This window comes from Camelus bactrianus, chromosome 14 (assembly GCF_048773025.1).
Source record: "Camelus bactrianus isolate YW-2024 breed Bactrian camel chromosome 14, ASM4877302v1, whole genome shotgun sequence".
Lineage (NCBI taxonomy): Eukaryota > Metazoa > Chordata > Mammalia > Artiodactyla > Camelidae > Camelus > Camelus bactrianus.
The window spans coordinates 7,138,615-7,153,559 of NC_133552.1; the positions used below are offsets into that span (position 1 = coordinate 7,138,615).

General features: G+C 44.1%; 1 protein-coding gene and 1 long non-coding RNA gene across 5 annotated transcripts in view; one reads left to right on the forward strand and one right to left on the reverse strand.

Annotated features, from left to right (window-relative positions):
- Window positions 1–14,945, forward strand: part of FRY (FRY microtubule binding protein) — a 361,526-nt gene that overhangs the window by 127,554 nt on the left and 219,027 nt on the right. The window lies entirely within an intron of this gene.
- The window catches only part of LOC123615806 (uncharacterized), a 38,493-nt gene that overhangs the window by 9,300 nt on the left and 14,248 nt on the right, over window positions 1–14,945 (reverse strand). The window contains exons 4-8 of the long non-coding RNA XR_012511644.1: window positions 4,525–4,717; window positions 3,149–3,271; window positions 1,125–1,264; window positions 945–1,001; window positions 509–657 (exon numbers count right to left, since the gene is read on the reverse strand). This is a non-coding gene — a long non-coding RNA (uncharacterized LOC123615806). The remainder of the gene's footprint in view (window positions 1–508; window positions 658–944; window positions 1,002–1,124; window positions 1,265–3,148; window positions 3,272–4,524; window positions 4,718–14,945) is intronic.

The following is a 14,945-nucleotide window of genomic DNA, read 5'->3' on the forward strand; positions in this document are numbered from 1 at the left end:
CAAAACTCAGTTTCCTCTTCCCAAAGCTTAGGATCTTATTTATTCTTATTGTAAAACTGCTTAAAAAAACAGAACTGTGGAACTGCCCCAAATGAATCTTTGTTAATTTACTGAATATATATATACACGTGACTTTGATTTTGGTATTGATACAGAATCAGTTCAGCGATGGTCTTCGTGTGAATATTCCTGCTCTCGCCTTTCCCTATTTCCTGTCTTTTCTTCCTCTGCCCTGTGTTTCAGCCCACATCACTTCTCTAGTTGAACCATCTTTCTGGTGGCCCACCAGCAGGCATACCCCTGGGAATTAGATGAACTCTACCTACCTTCTCTCTTGAATTCAGGGTACTAGGTGTCCGGGTACTCCTAGCATGCAAGAAACTGCACAGAGCATTTGCATGTTTAGCTATGTTGCAAGCATGTGAGGGCAGGGGTTTATTTTATACCTTTCTGGGTTCCCATTTTTTAAAAGTATGTCTTGATGGCTTAAATTATTTTATCTTCTTACCTTCTGACTCCTCTCTTGAGTGATTTTTTTCATTCCTCTTAGGTGGACTGTAATGGCTTGTTCTACGTGGCAGTTTATGGTAAAATTTTTCTCTCTTCATCTATGTCTGCCTTTATTCTCTTTTCCCAAATCCACACCGATGTCACTCACTGCAGGGAGAACTCAGAGGTCAAATGGGAGCTGCTGAAAATGTCCAAGGCGCAGAAGCACAGCTGACTGTAGGAAGCCCCATCGTGCCATGCAGAGATAAAAGGGGAAAAACTCGAAAAAAGGAATTTAACCTGTTAGTATCAGGAACTTTGTCTTTAAATTTTTTTGGAGCCTAGAACTAGTGATTCTCAACCTCTTAGACTCCACTTCCCTTTTATTACAAATATTTTGTCACATCCCCTTTATTTTTCTGAAATGAAATTGAAAGATAATACAATTCACCTACCCATATAATTTCTTTTTAAAAAATCCATATTTTAATATTCATATCTGGATCTCATATCTGTAATATAAAAAGAGAAAGGTAAGGAAAGTAATTGGTGATAAACTACTTGGAATGTCAACACCCTCAGTACTCTGACACTGTTACATGGACAGACACACTGAAATAGTCAGATACACGCACCTGTCCGAGAGCCACCATGAATGCACAGTTTGGAGGTAGCAACGAACATAATACGTTGGAAGGGAGGCATCAGGGGAGTGGTCCAGGAGGTGGCCGAGAAAGGATAGTGGTGGTAGTGATGGTGGCTGGAAGGAGTTTGCCTGTCGGGGAGAAATGTAAAGAAAATGGACTATACTTCAATAAATACATATTTCATATATATATGTGTATATATATGTGTGTGTGTGTGTGTGTGTGTGTGTGTATAAATTGTTTGGCAGATTGGGGACCAGACTGATTATTTACTTTTGACCAGAATTACTGAGAATTACTTTAAAAGACCAGATGTTATCTGTGAGTTCCATTTTTAACAAATACATTCCTCAGGGATTTGTTTTTTCATTTTACTTCTTGTGTCAGTGAAAACACAGTGTTCGTGGTCAGATTTTGGACTGAATGCTAGTGATCATGTTATGCAAGTATCTGGAAACAAGAATTAGAAAAGAGAAAATGTTATCGTTTGTCATTATTTTATTTTATTATTATAGTTTATTATTTTGTATTGCCTTCATTCAGTTAAGTCATGTTAGAATAGCTGGGCACCCAAAGTTAGAGGCAGGCTGTGTGCTGAGCTATGCTTGGGGTTGGAATCGGAAGCCACAGCCGTACCACCTTAGGCAGTAACTTCTCCCTGATGAACCTCAGCTTTCCCATCTTTAGAATGGGGATAATACTGCCCTCATAAACACACACAGGTCTTTGAATTAAGTGCAATAACATGTAAATTAGCACATTGTGTGGCATCTAGGAGGCACTTAATAAATATTAAGTCTCTTATTAGACTAAGATATTTAACCCCGTTAAGAGTGGGTGAAATTTGTGTTCCATCACAGAACTAGTAAAGTTTATGAAAATTACATCTCATCAGCCAAGCAAGTATTTATTATCTGAATGACCTTGGCTTCTCTAAACTTTAGTCTTTTCGTCTATAAAATAGGGATGATAGACCAAGCTCAGAGAGTTGTTACGAGAATCAAGTGCGGTGGTACATGAAAAGTGCTGAGCACATTCGCTGGCACAAAGCAGTCTCTCCATACACATGATCAGTGGTGCAGTTATGCTGTTAATATCATATGATGCCTACTACGTGCCATGCACCTATCCTAACTCCATCTATAGTTCAGTCCTAAGTAGGGTGTATTTTTAAAATTTCATCGTTATTGAGGTGAAAGTAAATTTATAAAATTATTTATAAAATGGTATGATATTTAAATTGCACATCGTGGTGGCTTGATACGCATACACATTGTGAAAGTATTCCGCTCATTCGGTTATTTAACACATCCATTTATGTACTGTTAATGTTCCTATTTTTACATGGGCAGGAGCTGAAGAATGGGGAAATTAGATGTTCTGCTCAGGGTTACCAATTGGTTAATTGGTAAGGTTGGACTTGAACACAGACCTTCCAGTTGCAAGTCTGGAGTGTTTTCCACCCATGCCAGTACTGCCATGAACCTTTGCAATGTGCCAGGATAACCCTTTCCTTCAACCCTCACTTTAAAAATGATTCATAGACCAGTTTGGAAACCACTGGACAGAGTAACAAACGTTTCTTGAGGCCCCAGAGCCTCCAGTGACATTTTATATAGTACCAGTCCTGCCTAGTCCAAGCCCTGCTTTTCCAGGGAGGACGATCAGGATGGAACAGATAATCCTAATCTTAGCACCTCCTCTGTTTGTCAGTGCGTTTCTCCCCAGGGCCTGCGTGCTGATGCAGTGGGCTGTGGGAGCTGGGTGGGAAATTTGACCATTAGGAACTATTCAACACAGCTTACCTTTCAGTACTGATCACTGCTACCAGGGGCTGTGAACAGGTTTGACTTACCACCATCTATGTCATAGTGAAGTATTTTAATCTGGTTGCCAATCAGTGTTGATCATTTCTTGGGTTCCATTTAGAGCGAGAATATTTCTTAAGAAAATAAATATTTTGGTGGTACAGCTAGAATATAAACAAACATGCAAGTGGAGGCACTACCAACCCAGACATGTGTTGGGCTGTGGAAGTTGCCATTGTGGCTCCATGCGTTGTGTTACTCTTGGCACCCAGCAGGATGTTAGCAAGTCGGAAGTCGAGTTGATGGGAGCCAGCAAATGTTAAACACCTGCCAAAGTGAATTATGAAACAAAAATTTTCTTTATTGAAAATGTTTGTGCTTTTCAGTTCACCTGAACGTTGTAATGCTCTGCATTTCTGAGCCATAGGAAGGGCCTGAAATCTTGACCTTGGGGCGAAGCATCTTCTGTGGAGTGGAGGTGGGAGGCTGTCCTGTCTCCCTTCCTCTTTTGTATTCAAGGGCAGGCCTAGTTTTCAAAATCTCCATAAGGTCATCTGGTGATTTTGTGTGTGTGTGTGACTGAATGGTTGTGATGGAGAGTGTGCAGGCTCATCTGTGAGAGCAGAGTCTGTGCCAAAAGAATCCTTGGAACAACAACAGCAAAATTCGTAAGCTTCTTGTGAGTTTCACTGTGTTCTTTGAATGCTGGCTTCTTGAAAGGTCTATGGGCAGCCAGAGGCACAGCAAGGATTAGGCACAGCCAGAACTCACCATCTGCCCCTGCTCTTGGGAGTGTAAGAAGAAGATGGTAATTCTTCTTATTATTAGTTATTCATCATTGGTCATTAAGACTCCTCAGTCTTCTGCGGTTGGAGCTCATGCATTAAATTAAATGGACGTAAGAAACAGAAATGTCTGTCTCCCTTAATAAAAACTTGAAAAGAGTAGGCTCTAAGAAAACAATTTATAGTAAATTATACTTAATATTTATTTTATTTTCTCTTTGTTAGGCGGTAATACATTCAGGTTGAAGAAATGCCAAATGCCAACAGGATGGGCCTGTTACTTTTACTAAAATTCATATACGAAGGCAGATGTTTAACTGTGGGCCTTTACTGTGAGGAGCGTCTATAGTTCAGTCATCAGTAGTAGCAGTAGATTTATAAAATTTCAGCTTTGAGCAGGGACCCTGAAGTAGCCTAAAATTGTGCCCTCGACCAGAAACTTCTCAGTAATATCCTCACAGACAGCGTGTTTGGCTTTTGTTCAGATCCCTCCAGTGTCAGGAAAAGCTTTATCTCTGGAGAAGAGTCATTTACTCAGTGTATTTACTGAACACCTACTATGCGCCTGTCTTCATGGAGCTCACCTCAGCCATAAATGATAAATTCAGTAATTAAATAAATTAGATATGAGTGCTCATTTATTCCACGTTAAAATGTCTCTTTTTGCCAGAAAGTGTTCCCTTATAGTTTCTTCTCTATAATGGCTATTATTATATTTGAAGAAAATACCCATTGCCCTCTTAATGCACCTCATTTTCAAATTATACATGCTTAGCTGGTTAAGCAGTTACTTACACACACTAGTTTGCCGTAACAAAGTACCACATCCTGGGTGCGGCGAGCAGCAGACGTTGGCTCAGAGGTCTGGAGGCTGGAAGTCCAAGATCAATGCGTTGTCGGGATTGGTTACTTCTCGGCTTGCAGATGGCCGTCTTCTCCCTGTGTCTTCACGTGATCTTTTCTCCGTGTATGTCTGTGTCATAATCTCCTTTAAGGACACCAGTCAAATTCAATTAGGATGCTAGCGACCTTGTTTTAACCTAATTACCTCCTTAAAGACCCTACTCCAAATGCAGTCACATTCTGCAGTGCTGGGGGTTAGGACTTCAACAGAAGAATTTGGTGGGAGACACAATTCAGCCCATAACACATATTCTTAAATTGGAACACTCACAAGCAGGCAGATTACTCCACAGATAAGGAGTCAGGCAGTGTGGTCACATCCCCTGCTCTGGACATTACTTTTGAAAGCCCCGGCATATTGACTGACATTGAACTTGCAGTCAACAAGAAATGCCAAGTCTTTAAATGACTTGCTTTTAAGTCATACCTCCCTCCATCTTTTGCATAGATTATTCATTCATTCAGTTATTCATTCACTGAATCTGTCCTGAGCACCTGCTACTTTGCAGGTTCGCACAGACACTGGGGATTGCAGCAAGGAAACAGGCAGACAATGTCCCTGCCTTCTTTGGAGCTTAAATTATATCTGTGAAGGGTTTCAATAAGCAAGTGAACAAACAAACCTGTAATTATAAATTGATATGTACTATAAAGTGAATGGACATGTGAGAGGCACCCTACTTTTGATAGTTTTGGGGGAGGTGGTCAAAGTGCAGAGTTTGGAATAAAATACTATATTTTAAATTTGGCCCACATTCTGTTCTGCCCAGTCATTTACAGGAGAGATCCTGACTGTCATTTATCGTATACAGCATCTCCCCCGCCTTCACTTTACTCTGTAGTGTGATGAGTATGATACCTCTGGCTTCATCCAAATCATTCATCGAAAAATCTAACAGGTCGGAATATTACCACTGTCATCATAGAACTAATGATAATGCCCCTGCGCTGCACACAGCTGAAGGTCTGGCCACCACATATAAAGTGGGACTCCAATTAGAAGTATTAACAGGAATTAAACTGCCTGCTGCTAAGTCTTCTCTATCACTACCCTGAGCCTAAAATGTTCCTCTGGTTGAACCACATTTATCACAAAAGGCCTCTGAAGTTGTCTATCTGATGATTCTTAAAAGGTCAAGTCCATTTTAAGTGTTTCACTCGTAATGTGAGGAAATGGAAGTTGTTTTCAGTCTAACCAGAAAGAACACCATTTGCGTAACAGAATGAATGCCTCTGTTTTATGGTGTAAAGGCTCAAAGATGATGTTGTCAGCTTCTTTTAAATGGACCTGCCCTGCCCATGTGGTCCCACTCTGGGACCGCATGGTCCAGGCCAGCTCTTACCCAGACCAGCTCTCTCTTCTTATGCTGGGCATCCTTGGCATTAACAACCAGTTCTACCCTGATCCAGCCTGGTTTCCCCCACAGGCACAGTCTCTGTCTTTGTCTGCAGCCATCACACCTAACATCTGGGTAAAAGGCACCTCGAATCGCGTGGCTGCTAGTCCCCTTAACTGACCCTCTTTCTAGTGGGGTCGGAAGAGTTCAGTCATCTTCAGAGAATTGGGGATTGAGTCGTTCACCCAGCAGGCACATCAGCCTAGACCATCAGGGGCCACTGACCCCAGAGGCGTTGTCACCTTCACAGCCGTGGCAGCAGACTGAGAGGAGAGAAAATGAAGTGCTTGCATAGACAGGCCAACCTGGCCTTGCATTTAGCACGGACCATGGCTGGTCGGCTTCATGAGCAGAGAGAGCACCGTGGTAAGCATTTGTTGATGAAGACATTATTTGACATTAGTTTGCTTGTTGAATTGGCATGTTGTAATCCACCATATACACAGAGTAAGTTAAATTGCAACAAAATTCATTCACTCATTTATTCACTCATTTGATATTACTTGAGCACCTATCTTGTCCCATATTTTTCTGAATTACTAGGATGACAGCAGGGAGTAAAACAGATAGAACCCCTGCCCTCACAGGTCTCATATTCTAATGAGGATGGGAGACAGACTGTGAATGTGGGCGTATGAATTATTTAGAAAGTGAAACATGCTTTGAATAAAATAAAGGAGGGAAAGGAGGATACAGTGACAAGGGGGTGAAATCTTACCTTATCGATGTGGTCAGGGCAGACTTTGCCGATAGACAGAGACTTGCAGAAAGAGATGCTGTAAAGCATGTGGACGTCTGGGGAGAGGGGATTCAGGCAGAGGAGAGAGCAAGTGCAAAGGCCCTGGGCATGGCCTGTTTGAGGAACAGCAAGGAGGCCACTGTGGCTGGTGTGTTCCTAGTGCTTATTCTTTATCACTGGTGTTTCAGAAAATCAGATCGATTCTTCACAGGACTTGCCCTATTTCGTTATTGCTGAGTTTTTTGTTGTTAACTCAATGTGTTTGAGAAAAGAATGTTTTTGTTCCACTGTCGCTGTTATTACCTGGCTAAGGAGGTAATCCCAGAGTGTGTGTGTGAGTGTACACTTATATGTATGTATGTGTATCTATGTAGATGCGTGTTTAATGATGTTAGGAGAGCAGTTGAGACGCAGATTTTTATGTTTAAATGTGAGCATGTGAGAGTCATCTCCCTGATTGAAAACACCCCTCTGGGGCCTGTTACGCAGCTGCTGTTACGATCAGTCCTGCCAGTGCAATCGTTTTCATCCTCCAGATAAAGCCCAGGAGGTGGGTAATGGCCAGAGTAGTTAGAAATTTGAGTGAGAGCTCTGGTTGTTTACAGGCTTCCGCACACCTGTGTCAGACTGCTGCCGGAGCAATCCCATTGGCGGCAGACAGTTTAACAGGCAAAACCTGGGCTGACGTTGCTTCCTAACGCCAGGCTTTCTTTTCAAGCGCGGTTGGTCTTCCCTGACCTCCTGGTAGGCTGCTTCTGGGCACCATGCATCCTGAGAAAGGCTGGGAGGTTTTTTTCGGTTACAAAGCAAACAGTTTTCATGCTTCCGAGTGTTTCCATGCGTCAGCATCTGAGACATGACCTGTGTTGGGAGCGGAACGTGTGCGGGTGATGCTGTGCCGGGAAGGCTGGCTCAATGGTCCTGCCGGAGTGGTTCAGACAGCCCAGGGGGCCATGGCTGTCCACCAACACGCCGGTGACCCCCGAGGACACCAGGACACTTGAGGTACCAGGGAAGCAAAGGAATAAAACTATAACTGCTTCAGAATTGAACTCCGAAATGCACCAACAAAACTTTAGTTGGTCCTGGGAGGAAAGTTTGCAAATATAAGAACAGTGTTTGGACTCAATCTTTGGCCATAACCACCTTATTTAAATGCCTCAATCTCTCCATTGGTGAATGCAAAGGCATGGCAGACCTTCACATGATGGGAAGGTGTGTTAATTAGTTCTTTATTGGAAAAGAAAGTCACAGTGAGCCGTGGTGGTCTTTCTTGGTTGGAGCTGGTGCTTTGAAGGACCGACTGGGTAAGTGTGTCCTAGTAAAATTAAGTCTTTTCATTGACAAGTGTTTTTAGAGCCTTATAAGATTTCATGGATCACATTCTGCGTCTGCCTGGTAGCTTCTAAGGATTGAACATACGGCATTTAAGGAAATTTTGGGGTAATGACCGGAGATTTCAAAATTCATCTCTAGAATTACATCTCTCTGATTGGACATTTTAGTAGAAACAGGCTATCCTGTACTGTCCTGTGATTTTTAGGCTTTGGTTTGTATGAAGCAATTAATTGTTCTCCTTTCTATTGTGTCTGTGGATTTCTACAGAAAACCCCTTGACAGATGCACAACGAGAGAATATATTTATATATTTAATGTATTGAGAGAGATGCCATCCTAGCCATTGCTTGTGGGCTCACCCACAGAAATAAACCTCAGCAAGCATTTTACAGGATTACTGATGGTCCAGGCAGCATCGCAGATGCTGGTAATTCAGTGATGAGGGGCACCTCCCACTTCTAGCAAGGAGCTCGCAGTCTGGTGGGGAGGCAGGCGAGTAAACTAATTATCAAGCCCATGTAACACATGCTACTGGAGCCCAAGGAGGAGAACGGGGGAGGGTCAGAGCCGAGAAAGAGGGAAGAGAAGGCAGCATGTACAGGGTAAAGCGTCACCGTATGTGGCAGCGTGATGTTTGGGGGACTTGCCGACAGTCCCCTGTGGCTGAAGCACTGGGTTGCGTGAAGTTGGACAAGTAGGAAAGGGTATAGTTTGACAACGAAAGGGTGAGCTTTACCCCACAAGTGATAGAGGACGCTTGAACTATCTGCAGCTGGAGGCAGGACTGCAAGACCTATAAGGAGGCTGTTGCAAGAGCCCAGCAAGGAATTACCAGGACCTGAATTAGGACGGTGGTAGGAATGAAGATGACAAGACAGAGACGAGGTATTTAAGAGATGGAATCGACAGGGCTTGCTGAGTCTCTGGATGTGGGGGATCAGTAGGAAGGGGGTTCTTGGCTTCCTAACTTGAGTGACTTAGTAAATGGTGGTGCCATTCAGGCAGTAAAGGAGATGGTGGGAACTGGGGAAGGGAAGTGGTGCGTTCAGGTTTGGAGGTGTTGAATTTCAGGTGCCTGCATGGTACCCAGGTGGAGCTGGACAACAGAATGTAAAGCAGTATAAAGGGATGGGGAACTGAGCAGGATCTAATGAAAGGATTAGAAATAACTCAGGAAGCGTACACAACCGCTAAAGCGAAGGGTTCAGATGAAATATCCGAAGCAGTACTTTCACAGGAGAAGAAAAGGGACTCGGTGTGGAACTCTGAATTACTCTTACATTTGATTGAAGGGAGGGGTGGAGGAGGGGGGAGCCCTTAAGGCAATAAGACCAGTCACAGAGGAAGGAGGGGAACAGAGGAGACTGAAGCCACAGAAGCCAAGTAGAGTCAAAGTGTCAAAAAAGAAGACTGCCGAGAGGCCAAGAAAGGTGAGGACAGAAGGTCCCTGGGGTTTGGGCCTTGGTGGTGGCAGCCCACTCACTCCCAAAGAGCTGGAATGGCAGTAAGTTGGAAAGTGAGAGGGATGAGGGAGGGTGGACAGAAAGGGTGTGTGTGTCTTTAAGAAACTTGGCTGTAAGGAGGAGGGGGTTGCACGTTGTGATTTCATCAGGTGCTGCTGAATCCTTAAATTAGACTCTCCCCGGCCTAACTGACCACGTGCGGCAAGGAATTCTCTATCATTGTCAAATCCACAGGCTCCCTGCAGCATTGTTTTAAAGCATAAGGGTAAAAATTTTTACATTAAAAGTCAACCCCAGCTAGACACCTGCCTGGGACTTTCTAACACCTCTGGCTGCTCCTGAGAATCTCAGAATCTCATTAGAGATGTTCTGGTCTTAGTGCTTTGAATAGGATGGGTGTGGAACAGCTCCACTGAGAAATCAATGACCTGGCGCCCTCCAGGCAGGAACTTGGTTGTTTGCAGAAGGGAGCTGGATTTCAGTCCGTCCAGTTCTCCCCCGATTGGAGACCTGGGTTAAGTCCCTTACAACTTAAGCTTGGGTTTTCTATCTGTATAATGACTGAATCTGATTTAGTGACTTATCAGACCCACCCCATCCCGGTTCACCAGACTTTGATACCAGCTTCAGAGTTTCTTTCTTTCTTTTTTTTAATAACATTAATTATCAAACTCAATTTCTGAAAGTCAGGAATCTGAGAGTTGTTTAGTTGGGTGTTTTTTGCTTTGGCTTTTTGGTAGAGAAGGTAATTAGGTTTATTTTTTAACAGAGGTCCCAGGGATTGAACCCAGGACCTCATTCCTGCTAAGCATTCACTCTACCGCTGAGCTATACCCTCCCCCGCACCCCCGAGCTTCTTTTGTTTCCCCTTCCCTGTGCCTCCAGTGCTTTGCGTCTCCTACACACGCAGCCTCTGTAGTTCCCAGTCTACAACGCGCTGCCACGAGAGTGCCCCATCTGCAGCCAACGCGGTTGGAAATCGTGGTGGGGAAACAAGGAATCAAGCACCGAGAAAATCAGGACCGTTTTCTTCTGGCTTACTTTCCCCTTGGCTTTTTGCCTCCTTGCACTGCCAGCTTAATCACCGTCTTGGCTAAAATGGGAGTTTGTTCAAACAGGTATCAAACAGCCTGAAAAATTATGGACAGCTTCTGCCTGGAGAAGATCAAAGGCCTGGAGCAGCCGGGGTGAACTCACTAAAGTGCTTTGACCCCCTGCCACTGGTTAGCATATTTGCTCTGATTCACTTTCCCCAGTAGCTGTTCATTCCGTAGCGAATGACCCAGTGCCTCCCGTGCACTGTGGTTACTGTGTTCACCTGGGGTCCCAGGGCACAGGAGTGAAACGGTGAACACAGTGAACATGGAATCTGCCCCGGTGGGGTTGATAGTCCAGAGAGGGAGGAAAACATTGAAAAAAGTTACCCCAAAACTGCATAACTACACATTGTGATAAGGGCTATTAAAAAAAAAGATTAAAAAAGCAATGAGAAATTTTAACATTTGGTCTGGATTTCAACCAGGATGTCAAGGGAAGGGTTCTGTAAGGAAGTTATGTTTAGACTGATGGGAGGACAAACAGGATTTAGCAAAGCAAGGAGACCAGAGAAAGCCTGCAGGTGGGTGGACCAGCACTGCTTAGACCTGGGGTGGAGGAGGGCGAGGTGACCGGAGAATTGGTGGGGGTAGGGAGCAAAGGGAGACTGGAGACGCTGGCAGAGCCAACCACGCAAGACCTAGAAGACCAAGAAAGTAGGGGGTCATGGAAGCAAAGGAAAGAGTTTTGAGATGGCTGGAGGTCAGCACAGCAAAGGCTGCTGAGATGCTATCAAAGTTAAAGCCTGAGACATGCCCATTGGCTCACTGGCGGCTACTGTCACCTTAGCAGGAGTGTGGCTGCAGGAGACAGGGAACTGGTGAAGGGGAAACAGGGTTGGGGGGCTGGGGGTAAGACAGGGGTGCAAAGGCAGCTGTGCTGAGACACTGAGCTCTGCCTGGAAAGCCGGGAGATCAGGTAGAAATTGGGGGGAATGTGGGATAAAAGGAAGGGTTTTGTATTGCTTATTGGTTGCTTTTCAGATGAGAGGTATTCAGCGTTTTAATAAAGATGGAAAAGGTCTCATAGGAGGAGAAAGGTTCCGATACAGGCGAGCCAGGGAGGCAGAGACCGGCCAAAGAGGTGGTTCCTCCATCCCAACAGGAGATGGGAAGGTGCTTCAGGGATTTGGTAGCAGAAAAATGGGAGCCTTTGCATCCCATGCCGCCTGTGAGGCAGTCGTCCCTGAGAATGGGCTGGCAGGAGGGGAGTGGGAAAGGCAAGAAGTGACAGCTGCCAAGAGGGGCGCCTGCTAGCCCTGAGACCCCGGGGGTAGGGGCGGCCTGGTTCCTGGTACCTGCTGGCAGGGCTTTCCTACTCACCACCTGTCCCCCTGATCCTGTCAGCGTTCTTAGAAGTGTCTAAGGTCAGTGTTTTGATTTTGTTTGCTGTGGTTTCCAATGCCAGATTACACCTCCGTATATAATTTCCTTACAAATCCTCAACGGTCTGCCGTGGGAGCCGTGCATTTGGCTCCAGTCATTTTGCTTCCCCATGTAATTTCTAATTAATTTCATGGTCCTCCCTGTCCAGGTTCTTGCTTTTTTACCCTTTGAGTCACTTACTTTGGCCTTGTGATTTGAAAAGGACACAATTCTGTGTCTGCCTTTCTGGTTGTTCTTGTAACTACAGCTCGTAGTTCAGTCTGCCTTCCATCCCATTTTTATAGAACACATTATGAAGTTGGAATCTTTCCTGCAAGCCCACTTGTGAAAATATCCAAATACTTTGCCTTGTGTATTCTTTGGCCTCTGCCTCCCCCTTCACCCCCGCCCCTAGGAGCTTTTAGGCAATGCTTGTGGCAGTAACTAGACTGCTAGATCCCTCCTTCCTTCCCCCGTCCCCGTTCCTCTTATACGCCGGGCACTCCCCAGGGCCCTGCTGCTTCTGCCCTTGGGCTTTGTATTTGTTTAGTTTCTGCTCTGTGTCCTGTGCTGGACTCTCCAGACCTCTGTGTCTTTGCTCCAGATACCCAGAGTCTTTTTTTCCTTCCAACGTTAATCTGTAACAGGGGAGCCCCCTTGGAGGAACAAGTCTTCTTGTTTGGGGTTCATACCAGGTAGCTTTAGCAACAATGAAGGCCAAGGAAGGGAACTAACTTGGGTGAGCATTTACCTGTGTTCGGTGCATGTCTTACGCTGTAGGAACCCTTGCAGTCATCCTGCTGTAGGGACTGCTGGTCCCAGTTGATAGACAGATAAACAAATCCCAGATTCAGTGACTTCTTGATAAATGTTTCAGGGCCAGGACTGGAAGCCATCCTTCTTCTCAGCCTTAAGCGCGAGGGGGCCGGAGGTTATCCCTGTGCGTCCTCTGGACCCTCATGAAATAGAGGCCTCAGTTTAGAGCATGGACCTTGACTTGATTCTGATTTTGAACTCCCCCTGATTTGGGGGTGGCTTGCCTGGCAATCAGGTGTCTTTAGTCCTCTAGTCCAGACAGGAATCTCCTTCACCACTAGGTGGCGATGTAGCAGCACCACAAGTGGTCCCCGGGCAAATGGACAGGACCTGGGAACAAGGCTTCTGGAGCAAGGGCATTCCAACTTTTTTTTTTTTTTTCCTTTAAATAATTTCTTGAGGTGAAATTAATTTTACACAAAGTTATCCATTTTAAAGTGACAATTCAGTGGCATTTAGTGCATTCACAGTGGTGTACAACCACTACCTGTATCTAGTTCCAAACCATTTCCATCACTCCAAATAAAACCCCTTAACCATTAAGCAGATTCTCCCCATCCCCCTGCCCTGTACCCCTGGCAACAGCCAATCGGCACTCTGTCTCTATGGATTTACCTATTCTGGGCATTTCTTATAAATCAAATCATACAACATATGACCTTTTGTGTCTGGCTTTGTTCTCTTAGCATAATGTTTTCAAGGCTTACTCATGTAGCATATGTTGATGTTTCATTCCTTTTTGTGGCTGAATAATATTCCATTGGATGGATAGACCACAATTGAGTTATTCATTCATCTGTTGATGGACATCTGGGCTGTTTCCACCTTTTGGCCATTGTGATTAGTGCTTCTATGAACATGGGTGAACATATATTTGAGCCCCTGCTTTCAATTCTTTGGGGTACATACCAAGAGTGGGATTGTAGGGTCATTTGGTAATTCTGTGTTTAACTTTTTGAGGAACTGCTAAATGTTTCCACAGCAGCTGAACTGTTTTGCCTTCCCACCAGCAGTGTAAAGATTTGAAGACTTTTTTGACCGTGACACACAATGAGAAACACATTTTACATTGCAACCCAGCATTTCATGTGTGTTTATGTATTTCTATAATATATATGTATATGTAATACATATTTGTATGCCTATAAAATACAAGTTTCATGAAATAATCTCACCCTTATTGCTACATGGTGCACTCTGATGTGTCCTATCCTTTTTTATTAGAAAAATATGCTGGTTTTGATCCACCAAATTAGTTCCACAACTCAAAGCAAAATGAAATCTTAAAAATTAGTTTAGCTGTTATGATCAGAGTATTATTCTAAGTGCAAGTAATATCATATCTTATCATTTGGATAGTCAAAGAATTTAGGTTTTCATCAATTTATCAATATACAAGTTTGTGGGGGAGGCTCACCCAGCTTATGAAGATGACACTTTATGTAGTATATTCTCAAACATGGACAGTGTAGATCACATACAAATGTGAGTCATATTGCATGTACTTGACAGAGTCTGAGGATTGTAATTAGCTGGTGATCTATAGTCAAGCAGCACGTTTTTGGATAGGTATAGTGCCTGTGGTTTCTAGGGAAAGCCCTGTCATGCGTGTTTCTGTCACTTACTGAAGGGCTCAGTTCTTCATATATCCCTTGAGTCTTTCACAGTAGAGTAAGACACTGAAGGGCGCAGTGCACATGGCAGAGCAAGTGATGGAAGGAGAAAGAGGCAGAATCAAGAGAACTGGGAGAAAAGCATGAGAAGCTACTCACATGGGCAGCGATCGTTTCTAACCATCTTCAAGAACTGCCTGAAACTGTGAGCCCACCTGGAAGGAGTCGTGTTTGGGACCAGTAGAGACTAGTGGTTAGAGGAAATTTCACTGAAAGGAGTGAAGGATGGATACAGCCAGGTCTCCAGGCAGGATTGAGGGGGCCAATGGGCTTAGATGAGAAAAGATTACATTTTACTTCTCATTAAACTCTAACGGAAATTTATATTTTCTTCACATTGCATATATAGGCAACAAACATAATATTAGCAGAGCTTAAGACTTCACTACCAATTGAAATCAAATATTTTCATCCCATTACAGTTACTT